We start from the raw sequence: 17,159 nt of genomic DNA on the forward strand, positions 1-17,159 counted from the left end.
CACGTGATTTCCGGGTGGGGCCCACGTGATTTCCGGGTGGGGCCCACGTGATTTCCGGGTGGGGCCCACGTGATTTCCGGGTGGGGCCCACGTGATTTCCGGGTGGGGCCCACGTGATTTCCGGGTGGGGCCCACGTGATTTCCGGGTGGGGCCCACGTGATTTCCGGGTGGGGCCCACGTGATTTCCCCTGGGGGCCCACGTGATTTCCCCTGGGGGCCCACGTGATTTCCGGGTGGGGCCCACGTGATTTCCGGGTGGGGCCCACGTGATTTCCGGGTGGGGCCCACGTGATTTCCGGGTGGGGCCCACGTGATTTCCGGGTGGGGCCCACGTGATTTCCGGGTGGGGCCCACGTGATTTCCCCGTGGGGCCCACGTGATTTCCCCGTGGGGCCCACGTGATTTCCGGATGGGGCCCACGTGATTTCCGGGTGGGGCCCACGTGATTTCCGGGTGGGGCCCACGTGATTTCCGGGTGGGGCCCACGTGATTTCCGGGTGGGGCCCACGTGATTTCCCCGTGGGGCCCACGTGATTTCCGGGTGGGGCCCACGTGATTTCCCCGTGGGGCCCACGTGATTTCCCCGTGGGGCCCACGTGATTTCCCCGTGGGGCCCACGTGATTTCGGGGTGGGGCCCACGTGATTTCCGGGTGTGGCCCACGTGATTTCCGGGTGGGCCCCACGTGATTTCCGGGTGGGGCCCACGTGATTTCCGGGTGGGACCCACGTGATTTCCGGGTGGGGCCCACGTGATTTCCGGGTGGGGCCCACGTGACTTCCGGGTGGGGCCCACGTGATTTCCGGGTGGGGCCCACGTGATTTCCGGGTGGGGCCCACGTGATTTCCCCGTGGGGCCCACGTGATTTCCGGGTGGGGCCCACGTGATTTCCGGGTGGGGCCCACGTGATTTCCGGGTGGGGCCCACGTGATTTCCCCGTGGTGCCCACGTGATTTCCGGGTGGGGCCCACGTGATTTCCGGGTGGGGCCCACGTGATTTCCGGGTGGGGCCCACGTGATTTCAGGGTGGGCCCCACGTGATTTCCGGGTGGGGCCCACGTGATTTCCGGGTGGGGCCCACGTGATTTCCGGGTGGGGCCCACGTGACTTCCGGGTGGGGCCCACGTGATTTCCGGGTGGGGCCCACGTGATTTCCCCGTGGGGCCCACGTGATTTCCGGGTGGGGCCCACGTGATTTCCGGGTGGGGCCCACGTGATTTCCCCTGGGGGCCCACGTGATTTCCGGGTGGGGCCCACGTGATTTCCGGGTGGGGCCCACGTGATTTCCGGGTGGGGCCGACGTGATTTCCCCGTGGGGCCCACGTGATTTCCGGGTGGGGCCCACGTGATTTACGGGTGGGGCCCACGTGATTTCCGGGTGGGGCCCACGTGATTTCCGGGTGGGGCCCACGTGATTTCCTTGTGGGGCCCACGTGATTTCCCCTGGGGGCCCACGTGATTTCCGGGTGGGGCCCACGTGATTTCCGGGTGGGGCCCACGTGATTTCCGGGAGGGGCCCACGTGATTTCCGGGTGGGGCCCACGTGATTTCCGGGTGGGGCCCACGTGATTTCCGGGTGGGGCCCACGTGATTTCCGGGTGGGGCCCACGTGATTTCCGGGTGGGGCCCACGTGATTTCCGGGTGGGGCCCACGTGATTTCCGGGTGGGGCCCACGTGATTTCCGGGTGGGGCCCACGTGATTTCCCCGTGGGGCCCACGTGATTTCCGGGTGGGCCCCACGTGATTTCCGAGTGGGGCCCACGTGATTTCCCCGTGGGGCCCACGTGATTTCCGGGTGGGGCCCACGTGATTTCCGGGTGGGGCCCACGTGATTTCCGGGTGGGGCCCACGTGATTTCCGGGTGGGGCCCACGTGATTTCCGGGTGGGGCCCACGTGATTTCCGGGTGGGGCCCACGTGATTTCCGGGTGGGGCCCACGTGATTTCCGGGTGGGGCCACGTGATTTCCGGGTGGGGCCCACGTGATATCCGGGTGGGGCCCACGTGATTTCCCCTGGGGGCCCACGTGATTTCCGGGTAGGGCCCACGTGATTTCCGGGTGGGGCCCACGTGATTTCCGGGTGGGGCCCACGTGATTTCCGGGTGGGGCCCACGTTATTTCCCCGTGGGGCCCACGTGATTTCCGGGTGGGGCCCACGTGATTTCCGGGTGGGGCCCACGTGATTTCCGGGTGGGGCCCACGTGATTTCCGGGTGGGGCCCACGTGATTTCTGGGTGGGGCCCACGTGATTTCCGGGTGGGGCCCACGTGATTTCCGGGTGGGGCCCACGTGATTTCCCCTGGGGGCCCACGTGATTTCCGGGGAGGGCCCACGTGATTTCCGGGTGGGGCCCACGTGATTTCCGGGTGGGGCCCACGTGATTTCCGGGTGGGGCCCACGTGATTTCCGGGTGGGGCCCACGTGATTTCCGGGTGGGGCCCACGTGATTTCCGGGTGGGGCCCACGTGATTTCCGGGTGGGGCCCACGTGATTTCCCCGTGGGGCCCACGTGATTTCCGGGTGGGCCCCACGTGATTTCCGGGTGGGGCCCACGTGATTTCTGGGTGGGGCCCACGTGATTTCCGGGTGGGGCCCACGTGATTTCCGGGTGGGGCCCACGTGATTTCCGGGTGGGGCCCACGTGATTTCCGGGTGGGGCCCACGTGATTTCCGGGTGGGGCCCACGTGATTTCCGGGTGGGGCCCACGTGATTTCCGGGTGGGGCCCACGTGATTTCCCCTGGGGGCCCACGTGATTTCCGGGTGGGGCCCACGTGATTTCCGGGTGGGGCCCACGTGATTTCCGGGTGGGGCCCACGTGATTTCCGGGTGGGGCCCACGTGATTTCCGGGTGGGGCCCACGTGATTTCCGGGTGGGGCCCACGTGATTTCCCCGTGGGGCCCACGTGATTTCCGGGTGGGGCCCACGTGATTTCCGGGTGGGGCCCACGTGATTTCCGGGTGGGGCCCACGTGATTTCCGGGTGGGGCCCACGTGATTTCCGGGTGGGGCCCACGTGATTTCCGGGTGGGGCCCACGTGATTTCCCCGTGGGGCCCACGTGATTTCAGGGTGGGGCCCACGTGATTTCCGGGTGGGGCCCACGTGATTTCCGGGTGGGGCCCACGTGATTTCCGGGTGGGGCCCACGTGATTTCCGGGTGGGGCCCATGTGATTTCCCCGTGGGGCCCACGTGATTTCAGGGTGGGGCCCACGTGATTTCCGGGTGGGGCCCACGTGATTTCCGGGTGGGGCCCACGTGATTTCCGGGTGGGGCCCACGTGATTTCCGGGTGGGGCCCACGTGATTTCCGGGTGGGGCCCACGTGATTTCCCCGTGGGGCCCACGTGATTTCCCCGTGGGGCCCACGTGATTTCCCCGTGGGGCCCACGTGATTTCCGGGTTGGGCCCACGTGATTTCCGGGTGGGGCCCACGTGATTTCCGGGTGGGGCCCACGTGATTTCCTTGTGGGGCCCCACGTGATTTCCCCTGGGGGCCCACGTGATTTCCGGGTGGGGCCCACGTGATTTCCGGGTGGGGCCCACGTGATTTCCGGGTGGGGCCCACGTGATTTCCGAGTGGGGCCCACGTGATTTCCGGGTGGGGCCCACGTGATTTCCGGGTGAGCCCCACGTGATTTCCGGGTGGGGCCCACGTGATTTCCCCGTGGGGCCCACGTGATTTCCGGATGGGGCCCACGTGATTTGCGGGTGGGGCCCACGTGATTTCCGGGTGGGGCCCACGTGATTTTCGGGTGGGGCCCACGTGATTTCCGGGTGGGGCCCACGTGATTTCCGGGTGGGGCCCACGTGATTTCCCCTGGGGGCCCACGTGATTTCCGGGTGGGGCCCACGTGATTTCCGGGTGGGGCCCACGTGATTTCCGGGTGGGGCCCACGTGATTTCCGGGTGGGGCCCACGTGATTTCCGGGTGGGGCCCACGTGATTTCCGGGTGGGGCCCACGTGATTTCCGGGTGGGGCCCACGTGATTTCCGGGTGGGGCCCACGTGATTTCAGGGTGGGGCCCACGTGATTTCCCCTGGGGGCCCACGTGATTTCCGGGTGGGGCCCACGTGATTTCCGGGTGGGGCCCACGTGATTTCCGGGTGGGGCCCACGTGATTTCCGGGTGGGGCCCACGTGATTTCCGGGTGGGGCCCACGTGATTTCCCCGTGGGGCCCACGTGATTTCCGGGTGGGGCCCACGTGATTTCCCCGTGGGGCCCACGTGATTTCCGGGTGGGGCCCACGTGATTTCCCCGTGGGGCCCACGTGATTTCGGGGTGGGGCCCACGTGATTTCCGGGTGGGGCCCACGTGATTTCCGGGTGGGCCCCACGTGATTTCCGGGTGGGGCCCACGTGATTTCCGGGTGGGGCCCACGTGATTTCCGGGTGGGGCCCACGTGATTTCCGGGTGGGGCCCACGTGACTTCCGGGTGGGGCCCACGTGATTTCCGGGTGGGGCCCACGTGATTTCCGGGTGGGGCCCACGTGATTTCCCCGTGGGGCCCACGTGATTTCCGGGTGGGGCCCACGTGATTTCCGGGTGGGGCCCACGTGATTTCCGGGTGGGGCCCACGTGATTTCCGGGTGGGGCCCACGTGATTTCCGTGTGGGGCCCACGTGATTTCCGGGTGGGGCCCACGTGATTTCCGTGTGGGGCCCACGTGATTTCCGGGTGGGGCCCACGTGATTTCCGGGTGGGGCCCACGTGATTTCCCCGTGGGGCCCACGTGATTTCCGGGTGGGGCCCACGTGATTTCCGGGTGGGGCCCACGTGATTTCCGGGTGGGGCCCACGTGATTTCCGGGTGGGGCCCACGTGATTTCCGGGTGGGGCCCACGTGATTTCCCCGTGGTGCCCACGTGATTTCCGGGTGGGGCCCACGTGATTTCCGGGTGGGGCCCACGTGATTTCCGGTTGGGGCCCACGTGATTTCAGGGTGGGCCCCACGTGATTTCCCGGTGGGGCCCACGTGATTTCCGGGTGGGGCCCACGTGATTTCCGGGTGGGGCCCACGTGACTTCCGGGTGGGGCCCACGTGATTTCCGGGTGGGGCCCACGTGATTTCCCCGTGGGGCCCACGTGATTTCCGGGTGGGGCCCACGTGATTTCCGGGTGGGGCCCACGTGATTTCCGGGTGGGCCCCACGTGATTTCCGGGTGGGGCCCACGTGATTTCCGGGTGGGGCCCACGTGATTTCCGGGTGGGGCCCACGTGATTTCCCCTGGGGGCCCACGTGATTTCCGGGTGGGGCCCACGTGATTTCCGGGTGGGGCCCACGTGATTTCCGGGTGGGGCCCACGTGATATCCGGGTGGGGCCCACGTGATTTCCGGGTGGGGCCCACGTGATTTCCGGGTGGGGCCCACGTGATTTCCGGGTGGGGCCCACGTGATTTCCGGGTGGGGCCCACGTGATTTCCTTGTGGGGCCCACGTGATTTCCCCTGGGGGCCCACGTGATTTCCGGGTGGGGCCCACGTGATTTCCGGGTGGGGCCCACGTGATTTCCGGGAGGGGCCCACGTGATTTCCGGGTGGGGCCCACGTGATTTCCGGGTGGGGCCCACGTGATTTCCGGGTGGGGCCCACGTGATTTCCGGGTGGGGCCCACGTGATTTCCGGGTGGGGCCCACGTGATTTCCGGGTGGGGCCCACGTGATTTCCGGGTGGGGCCCACGTGATTTCCGGGTGGGGCCCACGTGATTTCCCCGTGGGGCCCACGTGATTTCCGGGTGGGCCCCACGTGATTTCCGAGTGGGGCCCACGTGATTTCCCCGTGGGGCCCACGTGATTTCCGGGTGGGGCCCACGTGATTTCCGGGTGGGGCCCACGTGATTTCCGGGTGGGGCCCACGTGATTTCCGGGTGGGGCCCACGTGATTTCCGGGTGGGGCCCACGTGATTTCCGGGTGGGGCCCACGTGATTTCCGGGTGGGGCCCACGTGATTTCCGGGTGGGGCCACGTGATTTCCGGGTGGGGCCCACGTGATATCCGGGTGGGGCCCACGTGATTTCCCCTGGGGGCCCACGTGATTTCCGGGTAGGGCCCACGTGATTTCCGGGTGGGGCCCACGTGATTTCCGGGTGGGGCCCACGTGATTTCCGGGTGGGGCCCACGTTATTTCCCCGTGGGGCCCAGGTGATTTCCGGGTGGGGCCCACGTGATTTCCGGGTGGGGCCCACGTGATTTCCGGGTGGGGCCCACGTGATTTCCGGGTGGGGCCCACGTGATTTCTGGGTGGGGCCCACGTGATTTCCGGGTGGGGCCCACGTGATTTCCGGGTGGGGCCCACGTGATTTCCCCTGGGGGCCCACGTGATTTCCGGGGAGGGCCCACGTGATTTCCGGGTGGGGCCCACGTGATTTCCGGGTGGGGCCCACGTGATTTCCGGGTGGGGCCCACGTGATTTCCGGGTGGGGCCCACGTGATTTCCGGGTGGGGCCCACGTGATTTCCGGGTGGGGCCCACGTGATTTCCGGGTGGGGCCCACGTGATTTCCCCGTGGGGCCCACGTGATTTCCGGGTGGGCCCCACGTGATTTCCGGGTGGGGCCCACGTGATTTCTGGGTGGGGCCCACGTGATTTCCGGGTGGGGCCCACGTGATTTCCGGGTGGGGCCCACGTGATTTCCGGGTGGGGCCCACGTGATTTCCGGGTGGGGCCCACGTGATTTCCGGGTGGGGCCCACGTGATTTCCCCGTGGGGCCCACGTGATTTCCGGGTGGGGCCCACGTGATTTCCGGGTGGGGCCCACGTGATTTCCGGGTGGGGCCCACGTGATTTCCCCTGGGGGCCCACGTGATTTCCGGGTGGGGCCCCCGTGATTTCCGGGTGGGGCCCACGTGATTTCCGGGTGGGGCCCACGTGATTTCCGGGTGGGGCCCACGTGATTTCCGGGTGGGGCCCACGTGATTTCCGGGTGGGGCCCACGTGATTTCCCCGTGGGGCCCACGTGATTTCTGGGTGGGGCCCACGTGATTTCCGGGTGGGGCCCACGTGATTTCCGGGTGGGGCCCACGTGATTTCCGGGTGGGGCCAACGTGATTTCCGGGTGGGGCCCACGTGATTTCCCCGTGGGGCCCACGTGATTTCAGGGTGGGGCCCACGTGATTTCCGGGTGGGGCCCATGTGATTTCCGGGTGGGGCCCACGTGATTTCCGGGTGGGGCCCACGTGATTTCCGGGTGGGGCCCACGTGATTTCCGGGTGGGGCCCACGTGATTTCCCCGTGGGGCCCACGTGATTTCCCCGTGGGGCCCACGTGATTTCCCCGTGGGGCCCACGTGATTTCCGGGTTGGGCCCACGTGATTTCCGGGTGGGGCCCACGTGATTTCCGGGTGGGGCCCACGTGATTTCCTTGTGGGGCCCACGTGATTTCCCCTGGGGGCCCACGTGATTTCCGGGTGGGGCCCACGTGATTTCCGGGTGGGGCCCACGTGATTTCCGGGTGGGGCCCACGTGATTTCCGAGTGGGGCCCACGTGATTTCCGGGTGGGGCCCACGTGATATCCGGGTGAGCCCCACGTGATTTCCGGGTGGGGCCCACGTGATTTCCCCGTGGGGCCCACGTGATTTCCGGATGGGGCCCACGTGATTTGCGGGTGGGGCCCACGTGATTTCCGGGTGGGGCCCACGTGATTTTCGGGTGGGGCCCACGTGATTTCCGGGTGGGGCCCACGTGATTTCCGGGTGGGGCCCACGTGATTTCCCCTGGGGGCCCACGTGATTTCCGGGTGGGGCCCACGTGATTTCCGGGTGGGGCCCACGTGATTTCCGGGTGGGGCCCACGTGATTTCCCCGTGGGGCCCACGTGATTTCCGGGTGGGCCCCACGTGATTTCCGAGTGGGGCCCACGTGATTTCCGGGTGGGGCCCACGTGATTTCCGGGTGGGGCCCACGTGATTTCCGGGTGGGGCCCACGTGATTTCCGGGTGGGGCCCACGTGATTTCCGGGTGGGGCCCACGTGATTTCCGGGTGGGGCCCACGTGATTTCCGGGTGGGGCCACGTGATTTCCGGGTGGGGCCCACGTGATATCCGGGTGGGGCCCACGTGATTTCCCCTGGGGGCCCACGTGATTTCCGGGTAGGGCCCACGTGATTTCCGGGTGGGGCCCACGTGATTTCCGGGTGGGGCCCACGTGATTTCCGGGTGGGGCCCACGTTATTTCCCCGTGGGGCCCACGTGATTTCCGGGTGGGGCCCACGTGATTTCCGGGTGGGGCCCACGTGATTTCCGGGTGGGGCCCACGTGATTTCCGGGTGGGGCCCACGTGATTTCTGGGTGGGGCCCACGTGATTTCCGGGTGGGGCCCACGTGATTTCCGGGTGGGGCCCACGTGATTTCCCCTGGGGGCCCACGTGATTTCCGGGGAGGGCCCACGTGATTTCCGGGTGGGGCCCACGTGATTTCCGGGTGGGGCCCACGTGATTTCCGGGTGGGGCCCACGTGATTTCCGGGTGGGGCCCACGTGATTTCCGGGTGGGGCCCACGTGATTTCCGGGTGGGGCCCACGTGATTTCCGGGTGGGGCCCACGTGATTTCCCCGTGGGGCCCACGTGATTTCCGGGTGGGCCCCACGTGATTTCCGGGTGGGGCCCACGTGATTTCCGGGTGGGGCCCACGTGATTTCCGGGTGGGGCCCACGTGATTTCCGGGTGGGGCCCACGTGATTTCCGGGTGGGGCCCACGTGATTTCCGGGTGGGGCCCACGTGATTTCCGGGTGGGGCCCACGTGATTTCCCCTGGGGGCCCACGTGATTTCCGGGTGGGGCCCACGTGATTTCCGGGTGGGGCCCACGTGATTTCCGGGTGGGGCCCACGTGATTTCCGGGTGGGGCCCACGTGATTTCCGGGTGGGGCCCACGTGATTTCCGGGTGGGGCCCACGTGATTTCCCCGTGGGGCCCACGTGATTTCCCCGTGGGGCCCACGTGATTTCCCCGTGGGGCCCACGTGATTTCCGGGTTGGGCCCACGTGATTTCCGGGTGGGGCCCACGTGATTTCCGGGTGGGGCCCACGTGATTTCCTTGTGGGGCCCACGTGATTTTCCCTGGGGGCCCACGTGATTTCCGGGTGGGGCCCACGTGATTTCCGGGTGGGGCCCACGTGATTTCCGGGTGGGGCCCTCGTGATTTCCGAGTGGGGCCCACGTGATTTCCGGGTGGGGCCCACGTGATTTCCGGGTGAGCCCCACGTGATTTCCGGGTGGGGCCCACGTGATTTCCCCGTGGGGCCCACGTGATTTCCGGATGGGGCCCACGTGATTTGCGGGTGGGGCCCACGTGATTTCCGGGTGGGGCCCACGGGATTTTCGGGTGGGGCCCACGTGATTTCCCCTGGGGGCCCACGTGATTTCCGGGTGGGGCCCACGTGATTTCCGGGTGGGGCCCACGTGATTTCCGGGTGGGGCCCACGTGATTTCCGGGTGGGGCCCACGTGATTTCCGGGTGGGGCCCACGTGATTTCCGGGTGGGGCCCACGTGATTTCCGGGTGGGGCCCACGTGATTTCCGGGTGGGGCCCACGTGATTTCCCCGTGGGGCCCACGTGATTTCCCCGTGGGGCCCACGTGATTTCCCCGTGGGGCCCACGTGATTTCCGGGTGTGGCCCACGTGATTTCCGGGTGGGGCCCACGTGATTTCCGGGTGCGGCCCACGTGATTTCCGGGTGGGGCCACGTGATTTCCCCGTGGGGCCCACGTGATTTCCGGGTGGGGCCCACGTGATTTCCGGGTGGGGCCCACGTGATTTCCGGGTGGGGCCCACGTGATTTCCGGGTGGGGCCCACGTGATTTCCGGGTGGGGCCCACGTGATTTCCGGGTGGGGCCCACGTGATTTCCGGGTGGGGCCCACGTGATTTCCCCGTGGGGCCCACGTGATTTCCCCGTGGGGCCCACGTGATTTCCGGGTGGGGCCCACGTGATTTCCGGGTGGGGCCCACGTGATTTCCGGGTGGGGCCCACGTGATTTCCCCGTGGGGCCCACGTGATTTCCCCTGGGGGCCCACGTGATTTCCGGGTGGGGCCCACGTGATTTCCGGGTGGGGCCCACGTGATTTCCCCGTGGGGCCCACGTGATTTCCGGGTGGGGCCCACGTGATTTCCCCGTGGGGCCCACGTGATTTCCGGGTGGGGCCCACGTGATTTCCCCGTGGGGCCCACGTGATTTCCGGGTGGGGCCCACGTGATTTCCGGGTGGGGCCCACGTGATTTCCGGGTGGGCCCCACGTGATTTCCGGGTGGGGCCCACGTGATTTCCGGGTGGGGCCCACGTGATTTCCGGGTGGGGCCCACGTGATTTCCGGGTGGGGCCCACGTGATTTCCGGGTGGGGCCCACGTGATTTCCGGGTGGGGCCCACGTGATTTCAGGGTGGGGCCCACGTGATTTCCGGGTGGGGCCCACGTGATTTCCCCGTGGGGCCCACGTGATTTCCGGGTGGGGCCCACGTGATTTCCGGGTGGGGCCCACGTGATTTCCGGGTGGGGCCCACGTGATTTCCCCTGGGGGCCCACGTGATTTCCGGGTGGGGCCCACGTGATTTCCGGGTGGGGCCCACGTGATTTCCGGGTGGGGCCCACGTGATTTCCGGGTGGGGCCCACGTGATTTCCGGGTGGGGCCCACGTGATTTCCGGGTGGGGCCCACGTGATTTCCGGGTGGGGCCCACGTGATTTCCGGGTGGGGCCCACGTGATTTCCGGGTGGGGCCCACGTGATTTCCGGGTGGGGCCCACGTGATTTCCCCGTGGGGCCCACGTGATTTCCCCGTGGGGCCCACGTGATTTCCGGGTGGGGCCCACGTGATTTCCGGGTGGGGCCCACGTGATTTCCGGGTGGGGCCCACGTGATTTCCCCGTGGGGCCCACGTGATTTCCCCTGGGGGCCCACGTGATTTCCGGGTGGGGCCCACGTGATTTCCGGGTGGGGCCCACGTGATTTCCGGGTGGGGCCCACGTGATTTCCGGGTGGGGCCCACGTGATTTCCGGGTGGGGCCCACGTGATTTCCGGGTGGGGCCCACGTGATTTCCGGGTGGGGCCCACGTGATTTCCGGGTGGGGCCCACGTGATTTCCGGGTGGGGCCCACGTGATTTCCGGGTGGGGCCCACGTGATTTCCCCGTGGGGCCCACGTGATTTCCCCGTGGGGCCCACGTGATTTCCCCGTGGGGCCCACGTGATTTCCGGGTGGGGCCCACGTGATTTCCGGGTGGGGCCCACGTGATATCCGGGTGGGGCCCACGTGATTTCCCCTGGGGGCCCACGTGATTTCCGGGTGGGGCCCACGTGATTTCCGGGTGGGGCCCACGTGATTTCCGGGTGGGCCCCACGTGATTTCCGGGTGGGGCCCACGTGATTTCCGGGTGGGGCCCACGTGATTTCCGGGTGGGGCCCACGTGATTTCCGGGTGGGGCCCACGTGATTTCCGGGTGGGGCCCACGTGATTTCCCCGTGGGGCCCACGTGATTTCCCCGTGGGGCCCACGTGATTTCCGGGTGGGGCCCACGTGATTTCCGGGTGGGGCCCACGTGATTTCCCCTGGGGGCCCACGTGATTTCCGGGTGGGGCCCACGTGATTTCCGGGTGGGGCCCACGTGATTTCCCCGTGGGGCCCACGTGATTTCCGGGTGGGGCCCACGTGATTTCCGGGTGGGGCCCACGTGATTTCCGGGTGGGGCCCACGTGATTTCCCCTGGGGGCCCACGTGATTTCCGGGTGGGGCCCACGTGATTTCCGGGTGGGGCCCACGTGATTTCCGGGTGGGGCACACGTGATTTCCGGGTGGGGCCCACGTGATTTCCGGGTGGGGCCCACGTGATTTCCGGGTGGGGCCCAGGTGATTTCCCCGTGGGGCCCACGTGATTTCCCCGTGGGGCCCACGTGATTTCCGGGTGGGGCCCACGTGATTTCCGGGTGGGGCCCACGTGATTTCCGGGTGGGGCCCACGTGATTTCCCCGTGGGGCCCACGTGATTTCCCCTGGGGGCCCACGTGATTTCCGGGTGGGGCCCACGTGATTTCCGGGTGGGGCCCACGTGATTTCCGGGTGGGGCCCACGTGATTTCCCCGTGGGGCCCACGTGATTTCCGGGTGGGGCCCACGTGATTTCCCCGTGGGGCCCACGTGATTTCCCCGTGGGGCCCACGTGATTTCCGGGTGGGGCCCACGTGATTTCCGGGTGGGGCCCACGTGATTTCCGGGTGGGCCCCACGTGATTTCCGGGTGGGGCCCACGTGATTTCCGGGTGGGGCCCACGTGATTTCCGGGTGGGGCCCACGTGATTTCCGGGTGGGGCCCACGTGATTTCCGGGTGGGGCCCACGTGATTTCCCCGTGGGGCCCACGTGATTTCCCCGTGGGGCCCACGTGATTTCCGGGTGGGGCCCACGTGATTTCCGGGTGGGTCCCACGTGATTTCCGGGTGGGGCCCACGTGATTTCCCCGTGGGGCCCACGTGATTTCCCCTGGGGGCCCACGTGATTTCCGGGTGGGGCCCACGTGATTTCCGGGTGGGGCCCACGTGATTTCCGGGTGGGGCCCACGTGATTTCCCCGTGGGGCCCACGTGATTTCCGGGTGGGGCCCACGTGATTTCCCCGTGGGGCCCACGTGATTTCCGGGTGGGGCCCACGTGATTTCCCCGTGGGGCCCACGTGATTTCCCCGTGGGGCCCACGTGATTTCCCCTGGGGGCCCACGTGATTTCCGGGTGGGGCCCACGTGATTTCCGGGTGGGGCCCACGTGATTTCCGGGTGGGGCCCACGTGATTTCCCCGTGGGGCCCACGTGATTTCCGGGTGGGGCCCACGTGATTTCCCCGTGGGGCCCACGTGATTTCCGGGTGGGGCCCACGTGATTTCCCCTGGGGGCCCACGTGATTTCCGGGTGGGGCCCACGTGATTTCCGGGTGGGGCCCACGTGATTTCCCCGTGGGGCCCACGTGATTTCCGGGTGGGGCCGACGTGATTTCCGGGTGGGGCCCACGTGATTTCCGGGTGGGGCCCACGTGATTTCCCCTGGGGGCCCACGTGATTTCCCGGTGGGGCCCACGTGATTTCCGGGTGGGGCCCACGTGATTTCCGGGTGGGGCCCACGTGATTTCCGGGTGGGGCCCACGTGATTTCCGGGTGGGGCCCACGTGATTTCCGGGTGGGGCCCATGTGATTTCCCCGTGGGGCCCACGTGATTTCCCCGTCGGGCCCACGTGATTTCCGGGTGGGGCCCACGTGATTTCCGGGTGGGGCCCACGTGATTTCCCCGTGGGGCCCACGTGATTTCCCCTGGGGGCCCACGTGATTTCCGGGTGGGGCCCACGTGATTTCAGGGTGGGGCCCACGTGATTTCCGGGTGGGGCCCACGTGATTTCCGGGTGGGGCCCACGTGATTTCCCCTGGGGGCCCACGTGATTTCCGGGTGGGGCCCACGTGATTTCCGGGTGGGGCCCACGTGATTTCCGGGTGGGGCCCACGTGATTTCCGGGTGGGGCCCACGTGATTTCCGGGTGGGGCCCACGTGATTTCCGGGTGGGGCCCACGTGATTTCCGGGTGGGGCCCACGTGATTTCCGGGTGGGGCCCACGTGATTTCCCCGTCGGGCCCACGTGATTTCCGGGTGGGGCCCACGTGATTTCCGGGTGGGGCCCACGTGATTTCCGGGTGGGGCCCACGTGATTTCCCCTGGGGGCCCACGTGATTTCCGGGTGGGGCCCACGTGATTTCCGGGTGGGGCCCACGTGATTTCAGGGTGGGGCCCACGTGATTTCCGGGTGGGGCCCACGTGATTTCCGGGTGGGGCCCACGTGATTTCCCCGTGGGGCCCACGTGATTTCCGGGTGGGGCCCACGTGATTTCAGGGTGGGGCCCACGTGATTTCCGGGTGGGGCCCACGTGATTTCCGGGTGGGGCCCACGTGATTTTCGGGTGGGGCCCACGTGATTTCCAGGTGGGGCCCACGTGATTTCCGGGTGGGGCCCACGTGATTTCCCCGTGGGGCCCACGTGATTTCCGGGTGGGGCCCACGTGATTTCCGGGTGGGGCCCACGTGATTTCCGGGTGGGGCCCACGTGATTTCCGGGTGGGGCCCACGTGATTTCCCCTGGGGGCCCACGTGATTTCCGGGTGGGGCCCACTTGATTTCCGGGTGGGGCCCACGTGATTTCCGGGTGGGGCCCACGTGATTTCCGGGTGGGGCCCACGTGATTTCCGGGTGGGGCCCACGTGATTTCCGGGTGGGGCCCACGTGATTTCCGGGTGGGGCCCACGTGATTTCCGGGTGGGGCCCACGTGATTTCCGGGTGGGGCCCACGTGATTTCCGGGTGGGGCCCACGTGATTTCCGGGTGGGGCCCACGTGATTTCCGGGTGGGGCCCACGTGATTTCCGGGTGGGGCCCACGTGATTTCCGGGTGGGGCCCACGTGATTTCCGGGTGGGGCCCACGTGATTTCCCCGTGGGGCCCACGTGATTTCCGGGTGGGGCCCACGTGATTTCCGGGTGGGGCCCACGTGATTTCCCCTGGGGGCCCACGTGATTTCCGGGTGGGGCCCACTTGATTTCCGGGTGGGGCCCACGTGATTTCCGGGTGGGGCCCACGTGATTTCCGGGTGGGGCCCACGTGATTTCCGGGTGGGGCCCACGTGATTTCCCCTGGGGGCCCACGTGATTTCCGGGTGGGGCCCACGTGATTTCCGGGTGGGGCCCACGTGATTTCCGGGTGGGGCCCACGTGATTTCCGGGTGGGGCCCACGTGATTTCCGGGTGGGGCCCACGTGATTTCCGGGTGGGGCCCACGTGATTTCCGGGTGGGGCCCACGTGATTTCCGGGTGGGGCCCACGTGATTTCCGGGTGGGGCCCACGTGATTTCCGGGTGGGGCCCACGTGATTTCCGGGTGGGGCCCACGTGATTTCCGGGTGGGGCCCACGTGATTTCCGGGTGGGGCCCACGTGATTTCCCCGTGGGGCCCACGTGATTTCCGGGTGGGGCCCACGTGATTTCCGGGTGGGGCCCACGTGATTTCCGGGTGGGGCCCACGTGATTTCCCCTGGGGGCCCACGTGATTTCCGGGTGGGGCCCACTTGATTTCCGGGTGGGGCCCACGTGATTTCCGGGTGGGGCCCACGTGATTTCCGGGTGGGGCCCACGTGATTTCCGGGTGGGGCCCACGTGATTTCCGGGTGGGGCCCACGTGATTTCCGGGTGGGGCCCACGTGATTTCCGGGTGGGGCCCACGTGATTTCCGGGTGGGGCCCACGTGATTTCCGGGTGGGGCCCAAGTGATTTCCGGGTGGGGCCCACGTGATTTCCGGGTGGGGCCCACGTGATTTCCGGGTGGGGCCCACGTGATTTCCCCTGGGGGCCCACGTGATTTCCGGGTGGGGCCCACGTGATTTCCGGGTGGGGCCCACGTGATTTCCGGGTGGGGCCCACGTGATTTCCGGGTGGGGCCCACGTGATTTCCGGGTGGGGCCCACGTGATTTCCGGGTGGGGCCCACGTGATTTCCGGGTGGGGCCCACGTGATTTCCGGGTGGAGCCCACGTGATTTCCGGGTGGGGCCCACGTGATTTCCCCTGGGGGCCCACGTGATTTCCGGGTGGGGCCCACGTGATTTCCGGGTGGGGCCCACGTGATTTCCGGGTGGGGCCCACGTGATTTCCGGGTGGGGCCCACGTGATTTCCGGGTGGGGCCCACGTGATTTCCGGGTGGGGCCCACGTGATTTCCGGGTGGGGCCCACGTGATTTCCCCTGGGGGCCCACGTGATTTCCGGGTGGGGCCCACGTGATTTCCGGGTGGGGCCCACGTGATTTCCGGGTGGGGCCCACGTGATTTCCGGGTGGGGCCCACGTGATTTCCGGGTGGGGCACACGTGATTTCCCCGTGGGGCCCACGTGATTTCCCCGTGGGGCCCACGTGATTTCCCCGTGGGGCCCACGTGATTTCCCCGTGGGGCCCACGTGATTTCCGGGTGGGGCCCACGTGATTTCCGGGTGGGGCCCACGTGATTTCCGGGTGGGGCCCACGTGATTTCCGGGTGGGGCCCACGTGATTTCCGGGTGGGGCCCACGTGATTTCCCCGTGGGGCCCACGTGATTTCCCCGTGGGGCCCACGTGATTTCCGGGTGGGCCCACGTGATTTCCGGGTGGGGCCCACGTGATTTCCGGGTGGGGCCCACGTGATTTCCTTGTGGGGCCCACGTGATTTCCCCTGGGGGCCCACGTGATTTCCGGGTGGGGCCCACGTGATTTCCGGGTGGGGCCCACGTGATTTCCGGGTGGGGCCCACGTGATTTCCGGGTGGGGCCCACGTGATTTCCGGGTGGGGCCCACGTGATTTCCGGGTGGGGCCCACGTGATTTCCGGTGGGGCCCACGTGATTTCCGGGTGGGGCCCACGTGATTTCCGGGTGGGGCCCACGTGATTTCCGGGTGGGGCCCACGTGATTTCCCCGTGGGGCCCACGTGATTTCCCCGTGGGGCCCACGTGATTTCCGGGTGGGCCCCACGTGATTTCCGGGTGGGGCCCACGTGATTTCCGGGTGGGGCCCACGTGATTTCCGGGTGGGGCCCACGTGATTTCCGGGTGGGGCCCACGTGATTTCCGAGTGGGGCCCACGTGATTTCCGGGTGGGGCCCACGTGATTTCCGGGTGGGGCCCACGTAATTTCCGGGTGGGGCCCACGTGATTTCCGGGTGGGGCCCACGTGATTTCCGGGTGGGGCCCACGTGATTTCCGGGTGGGCCCCACGTGATTTCCGGGTGGGGCCCACGTGATTTCCGGGTGGGGCCCACGTGATTTCCGGGTGGGGCCCACGTGATTTCCCCTGGGGGCCCACGTGATTTCCGGGTGGGGCCCACGTGATTTCCGGGTGGGGCCCACGTGATTTCCGGGTGGGGCCCACGTGATATCCGGGTGGGGCCCACGTGATTTCCGGGTGGGGCCCACGTGATTTCCGGGTGGGGCCCACGTGATTTCCGGGTGGGGCCCACGTGATTTCCGGGTGGGGCCCACGTGATTTCCTTGTGGGGCCCACGTGATTTCCCCTGGGGGCCCACGTGATTTCCGGGTGGGGCCCACGTGATTTCCGGGTGGGGCCCACGTGATTTCCGGGTGGGGCCCACGTGATTTCCGGGTGGGGCCCACGTGATTTCCGGGTGGGGCCCACG

This window comes from Ovis canadensis, chromosome 15 (genome assembly GCF_042477335.2).
Source record: "Ovis canadensis isolate MfBH-ARS-UI-01 breed Bighorn chromosome 15, ARS-UI_OviCan_v2, whole genome shotgun sequence".
NCBI classification, from domain to species: domain Eukaryota; kingdom Metazoa; phylum Chordata; class Mammalia; order Artiodactyla; family Bovidae; genus Ovis; species Ovis canadensis.